The sequence below is a fragment of the Ursus arctos genome, unplaced genomic scaffold (genome assembly GCF_023065955.2).
Source record: "Ursus arctos isolate Adak ecotype North America unplaced genomic scaffold, UrsArc2.0 scaffold_34, whole genome shotgun sequence".
In the NCBI taxonomy this organism is placed as follows: Eukaryota; Metazoa; Chordata; class Mammalia; order Carnivora; family Ursidae; genus Ursus; species Ursus arctos.
Window position 1 is genome coordinate 15,647,780 of NW_026623030.1, and position 18,207 is coordinate 15,665,986.

General features: G+C 44.8%; 1 protein-coding gene across 1 annotated transcript in view; it reads right to left on the reverse strand.

Annotated features, from left to right (window-relative positions):
- Positions 1–18,106, reverse strand: part of DYNLL1 (dynein light chain LC8-type 1) — a 31,209-nt gene extending 13,103 nt beyond the window's left edge. Inside the window, exons 1-2 of the mRNA XM_026515007.4 lie at positions 17,743–18,106; positions 8,384–8,474 (exon numbers count right to left, since the gene is read on the reverse strand). The gene's annotated coding sequence lies outside the window, so the exon portion shown is untranslated. The remainder of the gene's footprint in view (positions 1–8,383; positions 8,475–17,742) is intronic.
- Positions 18,107–18,207: the final 101 nt, after the last annotated feature.

An 18,207-nucleotide genomic window follows, 5' to 3' on the forward strand; every position in this document is an offset into this window, starting at 1 on the left:
CAATCCCAGGACTCCGGGATCACGCCGAGCCAAAGGCAGACGCTTAACGAATGAGCCACCCAGGCGCCCCTATGTTATTTTATTTTAATATTTTATTTATTTGACAGAGACAGCACAAACAGGGGGAGCAGCAGGCAGAGGGAGAGGGAGAAGCGGGCTCTCCGCTGAGCAAGGAGCCCAATGTGAGGCTCGGTCCCAGGACCCTGGGATCATGACCTGAGCTGAAGGCAGATGCTTAACCAACTGAGCCACCTAGGCGCCCCTTTTTTTTTCCTTTTTAAACACACCTCAGCTATTGTATCATTTTATTTATAAACAGTTTGTGTCTCTGCAGCAGCATCTTTTGTCATAACATCTGGTCTCTAGTTTCAGTTCCTGAAATGAGTGAAATGGGTGAATTGGGTGTCTTATTATCATCACAAGTCTTTCCCTACTATGTTTATGTTAATAAGATTTATGTTAATAAAGTGACTTTTGGAAACTACCTAAGGATAGGAGCTGATTGCCCTGGAGCCAACCCTTAGAGGGTTGAAACTTTCAGCCCCACCTCTGACCCCTCCAAGAGAGGGGTGAGGGGCTGCAGGTTGAATAATAACTAATGCCAATGGTTAGTCAATCATGCCTGTGCTTTGAGGCCTCCATAAATGCTGCAAAGGACAGGGTTTAGAAAGCTTCTGGGTTGGTGAACATGTGGAGATGTAAGGAGGGTGGCATGCCGGGAAAGGGTGTGGAAGCTCTAAGCCCTCCCCCCTACTTCGCCTTACGTGTCTCTTCCACCTGGCTGCTCCTGAGTTCTATCCTTTCATAATAAACTGGTGATCCAGTAAATAAAATGTTTCTCTGAGTTCTGTGAGTTGCTCTATCAAATTAATCAAACCCAAGGAGAGGGTCATGGAAACTTCTGATTTATAGCCAGTTAGTCAGAAGTATAGATAACACACACACACACACACAGAGAGAGAGAGAGAGAGAGAGAGAGAGAAGAAGTAATAGTACCACAGGTAACAACCTGGGCTTGTGACTGGCTTCTGCCGTGGGATGGGTGGGGCAGTCTGGCAGGACTGGGCCCTTAACCTGTGGATTCGAATGCTATCTCCAGGTAGAGACTGTCAGAATTGAGGTGAACTGTAGGACACCCAGCTGGTGTCCAGAGAATTGCTTGTTGGTGTGAGGGAAACCCCACACCCCATACATAGTAATTGATGACCAGAACCGTATTAGGAATGGACAAGAGGGTTGCCTGGGTGGCTCAGTTGGTTAATCGTCCCTTGATTTCGGTTCAGGTGATGAGCCTGCATTGGGCTCCGCACTGGGCGTGGGGCCTGATTAAGATCTTTCTCTCCCTCTGTTGCTCCCCCTACCCTGCTCACACACACGCGTGCTCTCTCTAATAAAAAAATTTTTTTTAAAGGAACGTACAAGAGACCAAAATGGACAATGTCCCACTTCATGGAACCTATGTTCTAACAGGAGAATAAAGATAATAAACAAGCAAAAATATGTCATAACCTGATAAGTGGAATAGATAAAAATAAAGGAGAAGAAGAGAACCAAGGGTGACAGGATGAGGAGTCTTGTTTTATTTTTATTTCTAGGATTCTTGTTTTAAATAGAGGTTTCTGGGAAGGACTCCCCAAGAAGGTGCCATTTGAGCCAAGATTTGATGACCAGCTGGAGGATAGAGTGTGGAGAAGCTAATAGAGGGAGAGAGGCCAGGTAGAGGCTATGGCACCAGACGGCTTGAATCAGGCAGAGGTAGGAATAGAGGTGGTTGGATTTTAGATATATTCTCAGGGTGGAGCAGACAGATTTGCTGATTAATTGAATGCAAGGTGTGAGGGAAGAGAGGAGTCAAGCATGACTCCAAAACTTGTAGCCTGAACAATGAGAAGAATAGACTGGGTTGGGGAAGGCTGGCCAAAACAGAAACGAAAAGTTGTTTTTGGCCATGTGTAGTTTAAGATGCCTATTAGACATTCCAAGTGGAGGTGTCAAATAAGTAGTTGGATATATGAGTTCTGGGAAGAGGTCCAGGCTAGTGCTATAATTTGCGGAGTCATCAGTTTATAAGTGACATTTAAAGCCATGAGACCGGATGAGGTCATCACGGAGGGAGGAGTACGTGAAGATGGAAGAGGTAATGCTTATTCAGCTAACAACATTCTCTGAGCTTTTAACATGGGCCAGGCCCTTAAGGTAGGTGCTAGGTACAGAGATGTATATCCCTAGGTACCTGCCCAAGAGACGCTCCATTACTTAATTTTTCCTGTCTAAGTGCTTTGGCCACTTAGAGGATAAACATTGGGAGTTCCTGCCCTGCCTCTTAGTCACTTATTTTTTTTCAACAGATACTTATTCAGCACCTACTTGTACAAGGCCCCCATTTAGGCACTAGGGTCATGAAAGGAAGTAAGTCAGATATGGCTCCATACTAATGGTATTTATATTTTGTATGTGGAAGAGGTGGGCATTGAACAAGATGCATATGATGATGTGATTACAGTTGTGACAAATGGAATGACAGAGAATATAGTCTAGTATGAGAGCTGTTAACGAGGGCTGTACCCTAGCCTGGGAGGCAGGAAGGCTTCCTGGGAAGTCACATTTGAGGACCAATCTAAAGGAGAATGAACTTGCAGAAGGAGACATGCAGAAGCTTCTCAGGTGAAAGGAATAGCACAAAGACCTGAAGACTCGAAGGAGGTTGACAGCTGAGGAAAGCCAACTTGGCTACAGAGAAGTGATCTGGGAGAGTGGGACAGATGAAGCTGGGGGTGGGGAGCGGGCAACAGCAGACCTTCAGAGTCTTGTGAGCCTAGCTAAGACACATAGACTCTGTCCTGAGGCCATCATTGGCCCTGAAAGGCTATAGGTTGGGCTTCACGTGATCATAGGGTCACTAAAAAGGGTAGGCCAGGACAGGGGAGCCAATGTGGCAGCCAAGTCACCACTGAAGAAGTATTTGACTGTTGCCCCTTTGCCTCCATCTCTTAGTTGCTCCATTTTAGACATCTGTTTGCAGAGCCCCAGTTCTCTCCAGGGCAGGAGGGATGTCCTTTCTCCGAAGAGTAGAATCCTTGGTGCCCCCAAACTTGGCATTTGGGGATCTCAAAGCCAGAGTTTAAGGCTGGACGTAAAAGTCTGTTTCTTCTATGAGCCACTCCAAAGATATTACAGACAGTCCCTGGCTTAGGATGATTAGATTTAAGATTTTTTTTTTTTAAAGATTGTATTTAGATTGTATTTATTTATTTGTTGGAGAGAGCACAGGGGGAGCGGCAGGCAGAGGGAGAGGGAGAAGCAGGCTCCGTGCGGAGCAGGGAGCTTGATGTGAGACTTGATCCCAGGACTCTGAGATCATGACCTGAGCCGAAGGCAGATGCTTAACCAACTGAGCCACCCAGGTATCCCTAGACTTAAGATTTTTTACTTTACGATGGTGCAAAAGTGATACACATTCAATTTAAACTATACTTTGGGAGCACCTGGGTGGCTCAGTCAGTTAAGCGGCTGCCTTCGGCTCAGGTCATGATCCCAGGTCCTGAGATCGAGCCCTGCATTGGGCTCCCTGCTCCACACGGAGCCTGCTTCTCCCTCTCCCTCTGCTTGCTGCTCCCCATGCTTGTGCTCTCTTCTCTCTCTCTCTGTCAAATAAATAAATAAAATCTTTTAAAAAATAAATAAAAATAAACTATACTTTGAATTTTGAATTTGGATCTTTTCCTAGGCCGGCGATATGCGGTACTATATGCTCTCACTCACAGCTTCCCCTCAGCCATGAAATCACAAGGGTAAAAGACTGATAGAGCCATTCTGCGTCTCGCTTCCAGTACAGTGTTCGATAAATTTCATGGGCTAATCAACATTTTATTAAAAAATAGGGTTTGTGTTAGATGATTTTGACCAGCTACCAGCTAATGTAAGTGTTCTGAGTACTTTTAAGGTAGGCAAGGCTAAGCTATGATGTTCAGTAGGTTATGTGTGTTAAATGCATTTCCGACTTAGGATATTTTCAACTTATGATGGGCTTATTGGAATAAACCCCATCGAAAGTCAAAGAAGATCAGTCTTTCATTAAGCAGAGGTGCCAGGTTGTTCTGGCCAGAGCCTCTGTGACTCTCTTCTCTGTGATTATTTCCTATCTGAGTTCATATAAATTAGATTCCTGGATTTATGGGCCCTTTACCATCAGGCTATAAAGTAAAATAATTAATTAGTACAGCAAACTGTGACTGTTATCAATCTCAATTCACAGCCATCACAGGTGTGAAACATTTAGAGTTTTTAACCAGTTTTCATTCCTGTCATCCAATTTTTATTAAAGATTATAAAATTGTAAAAATAATAAATGTGCAAAGTAAAAGATACAGGAGAACACAAAGAATTAAATTATAACTATTAACTGTACAGAGAGAACCATTGTTAATATTGTGCCCTAAAAAAATCATCATTTTTCAATGCATATATATATATATATATACCCATATTCATATGATACCTATCACACTGTAAATATCATTTTTTTAAGATTTTATTTATTTATTTAAGAGAGAGAGACAGCACAAGTGGGGGGGGGCGGCAGAGGGAGAGGGAGAAGCAGACTCCCTGCTGAACAAGGAGCCAGAATCGGGGCTCAATTCCAGGACCCTGGGATCATGACCTGAGCTGAAGGCAGACGCTTAACTGACTGAACCACCCAGGCGCCCCCAACATAATTTTTCAATTGCTTCTTAATAGTCCATCCAGAGGCACCTGAGTGGTTCAGTCGTTAAGCATCTGCCTTTGGCTCAGGTCATGATCCCAGAGTCCTGGAATCGAGCCCCACATTGGGCTCTCTGCTCAGCAAGAGGCCTGCTTCTCCCTCTCCCACTCCCCCTGCTTGTGTTCCCTCTGTCGCTGTCCCTCTCTCTCTCTGTCAAATAAATAAATAAAATCTTAAAAAAAAAATAGTCCATCCATAACTATTTTCCAACCACCACTTTTTGAAACAATCCCTTATCATTGGACACTTGAGTTGTTTCCAATTTTTCAGTATTGTAACAACACTTTGTTCTGATGAACATCCTTCAAAGTTAAAAATAATCTTCGTTTTATTCTACTTTCAGAAGTAATAGGTACTCATTGTATAAAAGTCAAACACTGCAGCAATTTAGAATCTGGAAAAGAACGTTCCTGATAATCTTACAACTCAAAGATAACAACTGTTAAAATTAGATCTTTTAAATGCATAGAATAGGTCTTTTTTTCTTTCTTTTTACCAAAATGGGATGATTCTGAGTTTTCCATGTCACGACATATAAATCTGCTTCATTCTTTTAATAGTCTTCCCTACATTCCCCCCACCATCACTACCTGCCCACGCATGTCCGTATGCACACACTGCCTCCCCTCCAGGTACCGGGCATGAACCATGAGTGCTCCTGTCTAAGGCCATCTTCCTGGCCCTGAGTCCATCTCCTCTCATGCCTGCGATGGCCAGTGTGTCAAATCCTGCATCATTAATTTCCCCCATCTACTGGATTATTTCCATTAGCGTACAAACATCCTTCAACACTCTCTGTTGTTAATAAATGCCTCCCTTGGGGCGCCTGGGTGGCACAGCAGTTAAGCGTCTGCCTTCAGCTCAGGGCGTGATCCCGGCGTTATGGGATGGAGCCCCACATCAGGCTCCTCTGCTATGATCCTGCTTCTTCCTCTCCCACTCCCCCTGCTTGTGTTCCCTCTCTTCACTGGCTGTTCCTATCTCTGTCAAATAAATAAATAAAATCTTTAAAAAAAAAAAAATCTTTAAAAAAAATGCCTTCCTTAACTCTACATTCTCCTCTAGCTACAACCCCATTCAGCTCTCTGCCAAAGAAATGCTTATACAGTTAGTGCCCTGTCATCTGTGGAGGATGTGTTTCGAGACTCCCAGTGGCTACCTGAAACCACAGAGAGAACAGAGTCCTCGAAATATACTGTGTTTTTCCTATACAGACATACCTACGATAAAGTTTAATTTATGAATCAGGCACAGGAAGAGATTCACAACAATAGCTATACTAACAATCAACTAACAATTAGTAATAATTAACAAGAAAATGGAAGAATTATAACCGTAGAACAACTATAGAACTGTCATAAAAGTTGTGTGACTAGGATCTCTCTCTCAAAGTATCTTCTTGTGCTCAACTCCCCCTTCTTGTGATGATGTGAGATGATAAAATGCCTGTGTGATGAGATGAAGCGAGGTGAAGAGCAGGCATTGCGATGTAGCGTTAGGCTACTACTAACCTTCTGAGGATCGCCAGGAAGATCATCTGCTTCCAGACTGAAGCTGGAACCAGGGAAAGTGAAACCGTGGATAAGGGCAAGGGGGCTACTATCTCCATGTCTCTGCTTCAGAACGATGAGAAATGAATTTTGGCTGTTTATAAGCCACCCAGTCGGGGGTATTTTGTTACAGCTGCCCAAATGGACTGAGACACGGCCCATTGTCCATGGTCTCCTCAATTCACTGCACCAAAACAGTTGATCAGGGTGACCAGTGACTGCCATGTGCTAAATCCAGTGACCAGTTCTCAGCACTCCATTGATGTACTTGTCACCATTTGCTTTCTTCCCTCCTGAAGCTCACTCTTCGCTTGGGTTCCAGGATCCTTGGGACTCTCACAGTTCTCCTCTCTCCCTGAGTGCTCCTCCGTTTCGGCTGCTTGTCCACCTCTTCTCCCCGCCTTCTGAAGGAAGGCGTGTCCCAGGCCTCACTCTTTGGGCCACTTCTCATAGTCTCCATTTTCATGGCTCTAAAAACCTCCTCCATGCTCAGGACTCCTGTTTTAGTCCACTTGGGCTGCTAGAACAGAACGCCACAGACTGGAGGCCTTGGAAACAACCAAAATTCATTTCCGCAGTTCTGGAGGCTGGGAGTCCAAGATCAGGGTGCCGACATGGTTGGGTTCTGGTGAGAGCCCACATCCTGGTTTATAGCCGGCTGTCTTCTCCCTGTGTCCCCACATGGTGGAAGAAACGGGAGCTTTCTGAGGTCTCTTCTGTAAGGGCCCTAGTCCTTTTCTTAAGAGTTCTACCCTTAAGGACTAATACTTCCCCAAAGTCCTACCTCCTAATCCTACCACACTGGGAGGCAGGTTTCAACGTATGAATTTTGGGGGTAAACATTCAGTCTGCTGGAAACCCCAAATTTCTAGTCAGCCAGAAGAAAACTATGGGTACACTGGGAACCCTATTTGTGGCCCTTGCCTGAAGTAAGGATAAGTCTTGCAGGACTGAGCCCTTAACCTGTGGGGTTCTGCACTAAATCTGGGTAGTGTCAGAATTGAACTGAATTGGAGTGACTGGGTGGTTCAGTTGGTTAAGCGTCTGACTTTGGCTCAGGTCACGATGGGGTTCTGGGATTGGGCTCTGCACTCAGCAGGGAGCCTGCTTGTCCCTCTCCCTCTTCCTTTGCCCCTCCCCCTGGCTCTCAAGCGTGCTCTCTCTCTCAAATAAATAAAATCTTTCAAAAAAAAAAAAAAAAGAATTGAGTGGTGCCTGCTTGGCAGGGAGCCCGCTTCTCCCTCTCCCTCTGCTGCTCCCCTTGCTGTGCTCTCTCTCTCTCACTCTCCTCATAAATAAATAAAATCTTAAATAATTGAATTGATTTGTTGTATACAGAGCTGGTGTTAGAGAACTGGAGAATTGATATGGAAAAACGACACATTACATGTAAAAAAAAAAAAAAGACACCAGAGGAAGTCACTCGGTATTAGCATAGTGCTAGATACACAGACTTCAACAGATATAAAAATTATAAGCCACAAATAGGAGAAAAGAAAAGATGTGAATAAATGGAAAGTGACATCAAGGTTCTGGATGAGAAGGCCAAATATAGCAAGAATGAAAAAATTTTCCACATGTAAATTTATAGATTTAACACCATTCCAATTAAAATACCAACAAGATATTGTATAGAACTTGACAGAAAGATGCTAGATTATGCTTAGATAAATCATGGGGTGCTGGGTGGCTCGGTTGGCTAAGTGTTCAACTCTTGATTTCAGCTCAGGGTCATAATCTCAGGGTTGTGAGATTGAGCCCTGGGTAGGGCTTTATGCTGGGCATGGAGCCTGCTTAAGATTCTCTCTCTCCTGGGGCGCCTGAGTGGCTCAGTCGGTTAGGCATCTGACTCATGACTTTAGCTCAGGTTATGATCAGACCCCTGCGTGGGGCTCTGTGCTCAGCGGGCAGTCTGCTTGAGATTCTCTCTCTCCCTCTTCCTCTGCCCCTCTCCCCCCAGAAGAGTTTGCAAATCAGCAACACAATTAAGCCTTTCAGAGGTACAAATTAGGAGGAAAGTTCTAGACTGGATTTCATACAGTTCTTGCTACCACTGAATGGCAAAACTCACCAAGTCGGGAATCCGGAGGTCACGGAGGGTTTGGCCAAGCAAAAGACTGGGGAGGCAGAGGTGGAGAAATCAATGTTCCAAGAATTAGCCCCTGCAAAGATCAAGTGCAGACTTTCAGACACAGCAGATCCTAGAGAAGCTGGCTGAGGAGTAGTGGGAGAGGAGGAGAAGCTGGGGGAGGCACACGATAAAGAGCCAAGATAGGGGCTCTCTCCAGGGGGCAGACACTTCACTCCTCCACTGCTGAGTCCCTAGCATCTAGCCGGGTGCATACGGTAGATGTTCTATAAATATCTTGGAGATCTTTTCATACCTGCATATATGGACTTGGTTTTTGTAATGTCTGCATAGTGTTCAGGCCTCCACATTTCCCCTGTGACAGGTCCCCACCAGATGGACCTGGAGGTTGCTTCCAGTTATTATTAGGGAATCATAGTTATTATTAATAAACATTCTAGCTCCCCCTGTGGCCCTTCTTCCCAAGGGCCAGGAGGGATCACTGGATTTTTGCTTGGTCCAGTTTTGCTCTTCTGGTTCCCAAACAAGCACCCTTTTGCTATTCACGGTCCCCTCGGAGACTGTGAGGCTACAGTCCCCTCAGGCTTTCCCCTCCCTCCCAGCCTACTCCCTTTTACAATCACCCTATTCAGAGATATACAATAAACATTTGTGTGGTAAAGGCAACTCACACTGATTTCTACTGAGCAGCTGAAATACTCAGGACTTAGATATATATCCTAACTCAGCCAGGCTCTGATTTACATTGGGGCTTCTCACCATAAGTCACCTGTGGTTCTAGAGGGAGAAGGAGCACCCCTCACCCCCAACTCATGCCAATATTGTGCTAAGCTACTGAGCTTCCCCCAGAGCACCAAGTTCTTTTCCGCCCTCCCCGCTTTCTTTGCACAAGCTCTTCCTTCTCCTCTCCTCAGTACCTGGCTGACACCAGCTGGTTCTTCAGGTCTCACAAGCCACTCCCTCCAGGAAGCCTTCCCTGAATACCCCACTCCAGCCTGACTTAAGAGCCCCAGAAGCACCCCATTATTTCTTGTAGCACATATCCCACTTTGTTATAATTTCCTTTCAGTTGCCCGTGAACAGTGGGAGGGCAGCCTTTGGGTCTTGTTCACTGTTTTGTCCCTGGCGCCACCACAGAGCCAGGCTGTTCTGTGGCTCAATACATATCAGTCGAATGAATGAACAAATGTCAAGTGTGCAAGGAGTGGGGAAGCCACCAAAGTCCCAGATGCCACATACACCACCATGGGCTCTTAAGAGCTGGGGAAGAAGCATTCCATAAGGGACAAAAACCTGGCTTCCAGCAGGTACCTTCAAGGAGTCTGTCACAAGACAACTGGCAACCCAAGGGAAAGGATAGAATAACAAAAGAAACTGGTCTCCAGCTGCCTAGCTCCGGGGAATGTTTGTCAGTGTGACATTCACAGAAGCCCTGCACACGTGCTGACTGAGGGGGAGAGCCAGCCGCAGCCAGACAGAAGGGAGTTCAGCTACGCTGCACGTGTCAGCACTGAGAGACGTGTGGCTTAGAAGCTTCTTGGCTCTGTGTTCATTTTTTTTTTTCTTTTTTACTTTTAAAAAATCTCCAGATATTCCCCCCTGCCTTTTTTTTTTTTTTTACCTTTAAGGAATGTTTTTATTTTTGAGGTGCTGTTACCAAATTATATTGACAGAGTTCATTAAAAATCTGCTTAGTACAAAATTGATTCGAGTCCAAAAACATTAGGAGTCTATTAAATAAAAGCATCTTCTTGCTGCATCCAAATATATATATATATATATATATATATATATATATATATGTATATATATATCTGTATCATTAGCGCCGTCATTAATCATTTCACACCCCTTCAATCCTTTGCTTGTGTTTCTGGTTTACTCTGCCGTAAAATGAGTTTCAAAGGTACGTGACAGGGTAGAGCATGTTTAGGGAATGGTACTGGGTTGAGGGTAAGGAATTTGGGGCTGAGAAAATAAAACCTGGTGAACTGGAGGAGCCCATCCATCACTTTGTACCTCAGTTCCCCTTTTCTGGAGCTAGAGGAACTCTTTTTTAAGTACTAGTTAATAAAGTCAACAGGTGTTCATTAAGCACTGTTGAAAAGAAAACCACAGGCCCGAAATCGTGTCACTGAGGTGAAGACCCCAAGTCCGTAAAACAGGACTTAATATCTAACCTAGCTGCAGTTTCAACCCCCCAGAAATGTAATCTTTAACCAGTCAACATGGGAAGTTTCTGGTTAACACTAGAAAGTTTACTGATAGGCCCCTTCAGTTCCCCTTGGGAGGGTGACTTTGCCTAAAACAATGGATTCTTTGCTAATCATTTGCTTTTTTCCATTCCCTCTCTATCTTTAAAAAGCTTTCCTTTTCTGTAGTACTCTAGAGCTCTTGTTTACTTACTAGACTGGATGCTGCCTGATTCATGAATCAATTAATAAAGCTAATTAGGAGGGTGCCTGGCTAGCTCAGTCAGAGGAGCATGCGACTCTTGACCTCAGGGCTGTGAGTTCAACCCACAATGGTGTAGAGATTACTAAAAAATTAAAAATAAACTTAAAAAAACATGAAGCCGGGGGCGCCTGGGTGGCACAGCGGTTAAGCGTCTGCCTTCGGCTCAGGGCGTGATCCCGGGGTTACGGGATCGAGCCCCACATCAGGCTCCTCAGCTGTGAGCCTGCTTCTTCCTCTCCCACTCCCCCTGCTTGCGTTCCCTCTCTCGCTGGCTGTCTCTGTCTCCGTCGAATAAATAAATAAAATCTTAAAAAAAAAAAAAACATAAAGTCAATTAGATCTTTAAAATTTAAATTTTTTATTGTTATTTAACCGCACCTACTATGTGCCAACATAATGTGGCTTTTAAGGGAAGTGATTGGTCTCAGTGGTTCTTAACCTTTTCTGGGGGGATGTGGATTTACAGATCTTTGAGAGTGATGACCTACACCAGCCTACATGGTAGCCACTAGCCACATCTGGCTATTTAAATTCATATTAACTGGGGCGCCCGGGTGGCTCAGTTGGTTAAGCATCTGACTCTTGATTTGGGCTCGGGTCATGATCTCATGGGTTGTGAGATCCAGCCCTGTGTCTTGGGGCTCTGTGCTCATCAGGGAGTCTGCTTGAGATTCTCTCTCTCCCTCCTGTCCCTTTGCCCCTCCTCCAACTCTTCGTGCCTCCCTCTCCCTCTCTCTCTCTCTCTCAGGTAAATAAATCTTTATAAAGTAATAAAGTAATATTAGCTAATTACAATTAAATACAATTAAAAGTTCAGTATCTCAGTTGCTGTAGTCACATTTCGAGAGCTCAACAGCCACATGACGCTAATGGCTACTGCATAGAACTCAGATATAGAATGTTTCCATCATCATACAGAGTTCTACTGGACAGCACTGCAGGCATATTCTCCCCAGAATAAAGACTGTTCTGTTCACATGCAATATTCTGCATCCAACTTTACAACTTTTAGAGTTTTGCAGGGTTGGGGCGGGGGTTAGGTGGGGAGGGAGTCTCAGTCATTCACTGGTCACTGAGGCCCCAGAATCCAAGAAAAAGAAGCCCTGATATGACAAGCAATTTGAGGACTCCATCAATATAGCAAGTTGACAAAAAATAAAGCAACAAAGCTGCTACAAATTCAGTATGCTCACTGCTTTAATTGTGCCTCCTCATGAAAAAGGGAGGTTCCTACCAGTCTGGCCCCATTCAAAAAAAAAGCTTAGGGGCACCTGGGTGGCTCAGCCATTAAGTGTCTGTCTTCAGCTCAAGTAATGATCCTAGGGTTCCAGGGTCAATCCCCACATGGTCTCCCTGCTCAGCGGGGAGCCTGCTTCTCCCCCTCCCTCTGCCACTCTCTAGCTCTCTCTCTCAAATAAACAAATAAAATCTTAAAAAAAAAAAATCAACATCAGCTTATTACCCAAAAATAACTGAAAAACAATGTTAAGGATTTTCTGCAGTCTCTTAAGGAGACACCCAAGGGGAATAATATTCACAACACACTGCAAATCTTCTTGAATTACCTTTCCTATCTTTTTCCTCCTCTCATCCTCCCACACATGCCACTTGCTTCCTGAAAGCTCTCTGCATCCAAACCCCCTCCAAACCTAGTCTGCTGCGGCTTCTCCCCTACCTCCCCTGCACAGCAAAGTTCTCTATTATGTAGCTCCACAGAGTATGTTTTATTTTATTCCATCACACAAATACAGTGGCAAAGAATAACAAAGAGAAAGCTCCCACGGTGATGTGACCAGGCACACATTCCACAGTGACCCAACCCGCAGCTCTCCCTGGCAGCCTGGACCAGTTTCTCCAAGGTGACTCATTTTCCCACTGATGGTTTACTCCCCACATCACTTCCTCTTCTGTCCACTGCTCCCAAGGACCAGAGTCTGGGAGAAACTCATGACTGAGCCTGACCCAGAAGAAAACATTTTGCTGGGATGCCAGAGGGAACTGATGTCATAGGGAAAGGGAGAAAACTAGATGGGCCAGTTCACAGAATGTTTTATCCCCACTGATAATTGTTTTATTATTACTTTTTATTGGGCACTGCCCTACTCCCTAGTGAATGGCTTGCTGTGGGAAATGAACATTAACTCTTAACACTCTGCCAAGATCAAAGCCTTCTTATCAATCTGAAGATAAGCACAACAGTGCCATTCTTCTCTTCATATTAGGAATGATAACGTTATTGAGCTCCTGTGTATTTTAGGTGAAAGCTTATCCCTGTAGAAAGGACAGTCCTACCCCAGGTATCTGAGAACTCTGATGCCCATCCACCATCATCAAGTCATGCACCCAGAATTAGTGGAGAAGGCACATAGAGCCTAGAGCTGTCACATTTCTTATTCTTCCTTATGTTCTCCACACATACCTGAACTCATCATCATTGTTCATCCCCTGTAGGTCACTTTCTTCTGCTCCATTCCCCATCTCAGAATGCTACCAAGGCATAACCAGTTCTTCAAGCCAAGAACTTGGAAATCAACCAGGACTCCTCCTCACTCAGTCCCCACACCCAGTCTATCGCCATGTCCTATGATATCGTCTCCTTGGGCTAACTGACCTCCTTAGCATGTATCTCTATCAGCTTACGTCAGGCCACTGGCATCTCTTGCTTGGAGGACTACAGTGGTCTCCCAGCTAGGGTCTCTCTGCACTGGCTCCCATGTTATTTCCCCATGCAACCTGCTAGTCAATGGGCCATTTGGAGGTATCCCTGTTCTTACCTATACTCACCTTTAGGCCAGGCTGACTACACTGTCCTATCCTCCCAGAACAGTAAGAATCCAACTGCAAAATCACTAATGGATAATGTAGTTTTAAATAAAGGAATCTATGAAGTCCCAGGAAGGGGCTTTACACTGCAATTACACAGCAGTACTTCCTACATAGACCCCTTTTCTTGTCTCTCTCCCCAAGATTTTCCCCCTCCCCCACCTCTCTTTTTTTGATATGTTAGTATCTGTTCATCGTTAGTTTTTGATGTAGTGTTCCATGATTCATTGTTCGCGTATAACACCCAGTGCTCCATGCAATACGTGCCCTCCTTAATACCCATCACCAGTCTAGCCCATTCCCCCACCCCCTCCCCTCTAAAACCCTCAGTTTTCCTGGAGTCCACAGCCTCTGTGGTTCACCCCCCCCCCGTTCAACCCCCCCCCCCCTTTCATTTTTCCCTTTCTTCTCCTACCACTTTGTGGCAGGTATTGCCACACCTCTCTCTCTCTCCCTTTCTTCCCCTGTTATCCCTCAGCTGCCCTCTAGTCAAATTAGCTCTTGGTCTGCTCCTCCCTATCTCCTTCTGCTATCGCTAATCCTTTCAGTTGCCACTTCCTTCTGAAACTACCTCATCTCAACATAACTCCTTAAAGCCTTTAATGGCTACTCGTTGCTCTCAGTAAGTCCACACTCCGTAACCCTACTAAGCTTTGCAAGCCCCAGCCCCAGCTCCTCCTCCATCTTCCCCATTTGTATCCTCTGCCCCAGCCATACTGTAGGGCAGTAGGGATCACCCCTGGTCTGCTGTGCTCTCTTATATATGGGTAATCTGTCATGTTCCCCTTTTTCCCTATGATTAACTGCTACTTGTCTTTCAGGGCTCCACCTAAACATCTCCTCCTGGAAGCCTTCCTTATAATCTCTAAGACTCTTGCTAGGGGGTGTCGCAGCAGTTTACCTTTATCACAAATGTGCTCTCAATGCCTGTTTGAAAAGCAGCTTGAATATACACCTTGAGGACAGAAGAATTGTATTACTGCATGCCATGGGCCTCTTATAGGGCCTAAATTATAGCGTTGTACTTTATGATGCAAAAGCTCAAAAGCATGATCCTGCCTAGGGTCTCTGGCCTTAGTAGAAAATGGAACCCATGAGCCCCTTAAGCATTAAGCCATAATTCTGGCCTTGTGTTCTAACCTGCAAAAGTTAGTACCTGGGTTCACAGAAAGAAAAAAAAAATCCACCTTTAGGGTTCCATGAATGATCATTAATGCCCCCTAGCAATTTAGCTGTCTTCCTTCTAATTCTGAAAGGCTGTGCTTGGCCCTATCTCCACATTAGGGCACAACATTTTCTAAGTTAGGCATGAACCCCTCTGGCGATTGCATGCCGCCAGACTTTGCACAATATAAGCTGAATCATTAATATTTATGAGCAATCTTCCACCTTGAGTCCTAGTAGGCTACGTAGTTGACTCCACTGCTCTTCCTAGGAGATGATCAAATTGTCTCCAACCAGCATTTTTTTTGCGGGGGTGGGGGGTGGGGAGCGGTTTCCAGGCAACAATTATGTAGAAGTGGTAGGAGTCAGATAGTGGTATTAACACACCTAAACACACCCCAAAAATGGGGAGGCATCTAGACTTCTGAATGCCTTCAGGATATGTAAGCTCCTACAAGGCTTTGTACTTTGACTCAAGATCATATTTGGTTAGGGCTCTTCCCTGCTTGACTTCTGAAGGCTAGCAAAGAACAACTAGAAGCTTTACATAATTCAGAATACAGCAGATGGTTCTATTTTATTTTAGAAATAATTTATTGTGCTTTATTCCAATTATAAAAGTAGTACATGCTAATTACAGACAATTTGATAAATACAGAACAGCATAAATAAAAATATAGAAATCATTTCCAACCACAGATATCTCCACAAACATTTGGAAAGTTATTTTCTTCATATATCTTTTTTTTTTTTTTTTTTTGAGGAACCTCCAATGTGTTTGTGTGTGTGTATGTGTGTGTGTATGTGTATTCCCTTGAACAGAACTGGATAGTACTGCTTAAATTTTCATTTCCCTTTTTTTCAGAATATAAAAATGAAACATAGTTGCAGTAACTATTTTCAACTTTACAGAAATGTATGAGGTCTAAAGTGAAAGTTCCCACAACTTCATTCTTTAGAGACAACGGGTGTCAACCAATTTAATAGATTCCTTAAGAACATATACTTACATGTGTATAATGTATTTATACATTTTTTTTAAGTTGGCTCCACACCCAGAGTAGAGCCCAACTCCGGCTCAAACTTAACAACGTGAGACCAAGACCCAAGCCAAGATGGCGTCAGCCGCTCAACCAACTGAAGCCACCCAGGTGGCCCTTAAACGACATTTTAAAGTCATTTTAATTATAACTAAATTAGCATGACCTTAATATCCTTCAAAATATCATTTAATAATTGTGTAACATTCAGCATTATTATGTTGAACCACTTCCTTATTATCACGGGTTCAATTTTTTTTTTTTTTCAAGATTTTATTTATGGGGCGCCTGGGTGGCTCAGTTGGTTAAGCAACTGCCTTCAGCTCAGGTCATGATCCTGGAGTCCCAGAACTGAGTCCCGCATCGGGCTCCCAGCTCAGCGAGGAGTCTGCTTTTCCCTCTGACCCTCTTCCCTCTCATGCTCTTTCTCAATCTCTCTCTCAAATAAATAAATAAAATCTTTAAAAAATAAAAAAATAAATATTTTATTTATTTATTTATTTATTTATTTATTTATTTGACACAGAGAGAGAGCACAAGCACAGGGAGAAGCAGGCTCCCCGCTAAGCAGGGAGCCTGATGCGAGACTCGATTCCAGGACCCTGGGATAATGACTGAGCCGAAGGCAGATGCTTAACCAACTGAGCCACCCAGGCACCCCAATTTTTTTTTTCATTGCACGGAATGCAATGAGCATACATCATTTATTGTAAAGATTTCTTAATTCCTGATGATAAAATCCTACAAGTGAAATTACTGGACCAAAAGCCTTATGTATATTATCAGGGCCTGACGAATACCATCAATCTACTTTCCAAAAAGGTTATACACTCAGTAGTTATGTGTGGGTCCCCAATTTTTGTTTATTTTAAAAGGCTCAGAGGTGGGGGCGCCTGGGTGGCTCAGTCAGTTGAGCCTGAGACTCGATCTCAGCTCAGGTCTTGATCTCAGGGTCCTCGGTTCAAAACCCTGGTTGGGCTCTATGATGGGCTTGGGTCTACTTAAAAAAAAGAAAAAAGAAAAAAAAAGCGGTCAGAGATGGTATAACTACAAATCAACTACTGTACCTTCAGATTAAACGTTTGGTTTTATTCTCTTGCTATTGGTAGCATTAATGGAGTTCTTGTTTGTTTTTAAGTTTATTTGTTTCAGTAATCGCTGCACCCATCGTGGGGCCCAAACTCACAACCCGGAGATCAAGAGTCACCAGCGACTGAGCCAGCCAGGCTCCCCTAGAGTTTGTTTATAACAAGTTTCATACCTGCCTCCCAACATTTATTATAAAAATTTTCAGATATACAAAAAGGTTTAAAGTATGGTACCCTGAACATACTGTATGCACCCACCGTCTAGATTCTCCAGTTAACATTCCGCTGTATTTGCTTTTGCCTATCTGCCCATGCATCAATCCACAGAGGTTTCATTTTTAATATACGAGCTCTTTTTAGACGTCTATTTTTATAACGTCCTCAGGTTCAGTGCCCTGAACTATGGGTAGTAAATGTGAAATAGTGTCAAGGTGGCAGTCCACCTGAGCTCCTGAGAGGCTCGGCCCACAGGCTGGGAGCGCGGCTTTGGGTTCTAATCCTGACCTCACGATGAGACCTCCGTTTTCTCACCTGTAATATCGGAATCCCACCATCTTCGGTGAGGATTAAAAGCACAAATAGTGGAAGGCACTCCACAGCAACAGCTGAGATAGCTGAGACTCTTCTACTCCCTCCTAGTCTCCCCTGAATGTCAAGCCCAAGTTCTGGAGGCCATCTCAGGTCCCTCACACCCATCTTCAGTCCACCTTAGACCCTCAGTTCTAAGCGATTGTAAAATGGGGGCAGGGTCGCCCAGAGGGCTACTGACCTGAGTCTGAGGGCCGCGACAGCCCCACCCAGCCCACGGTCCGGGACTCCTTCAGGCCACAGCGGGGTCAGCCTGCGGCCCGGGCCTGGCTCCCTCCCTCTGGCGCCCCGCACGCAGAGTGACAGCCCGCGGGGGCCCACACTGGCCGCTACCCGCGTCACCTCAGGGAGTGCTCACAAAAGCCTGTGAGGTAGACAGTGCTACAGAGGCAGAAAACTGAGGCCCAGGGAGCCTGAGTCACTTGCCCATGTCCCGGCCGCTTGTCCATGAAGCTGGCGAGTGAATTGCCTTTAGAGAATTCTAGAAATCGAACCCAATTCGCCCGACTCCAAGCTCTCGCTCTCTTTGCCCCCGGGCCCGCCCGCACCTACAGGGGGCGCCGGCCTGCGCGCACGCGCAGTCATGGCAGCCGCGTCCCCTTTAAGGCGATTCCTTTTGCTTCCTTCGACCCCGTAGCTTCCGCTC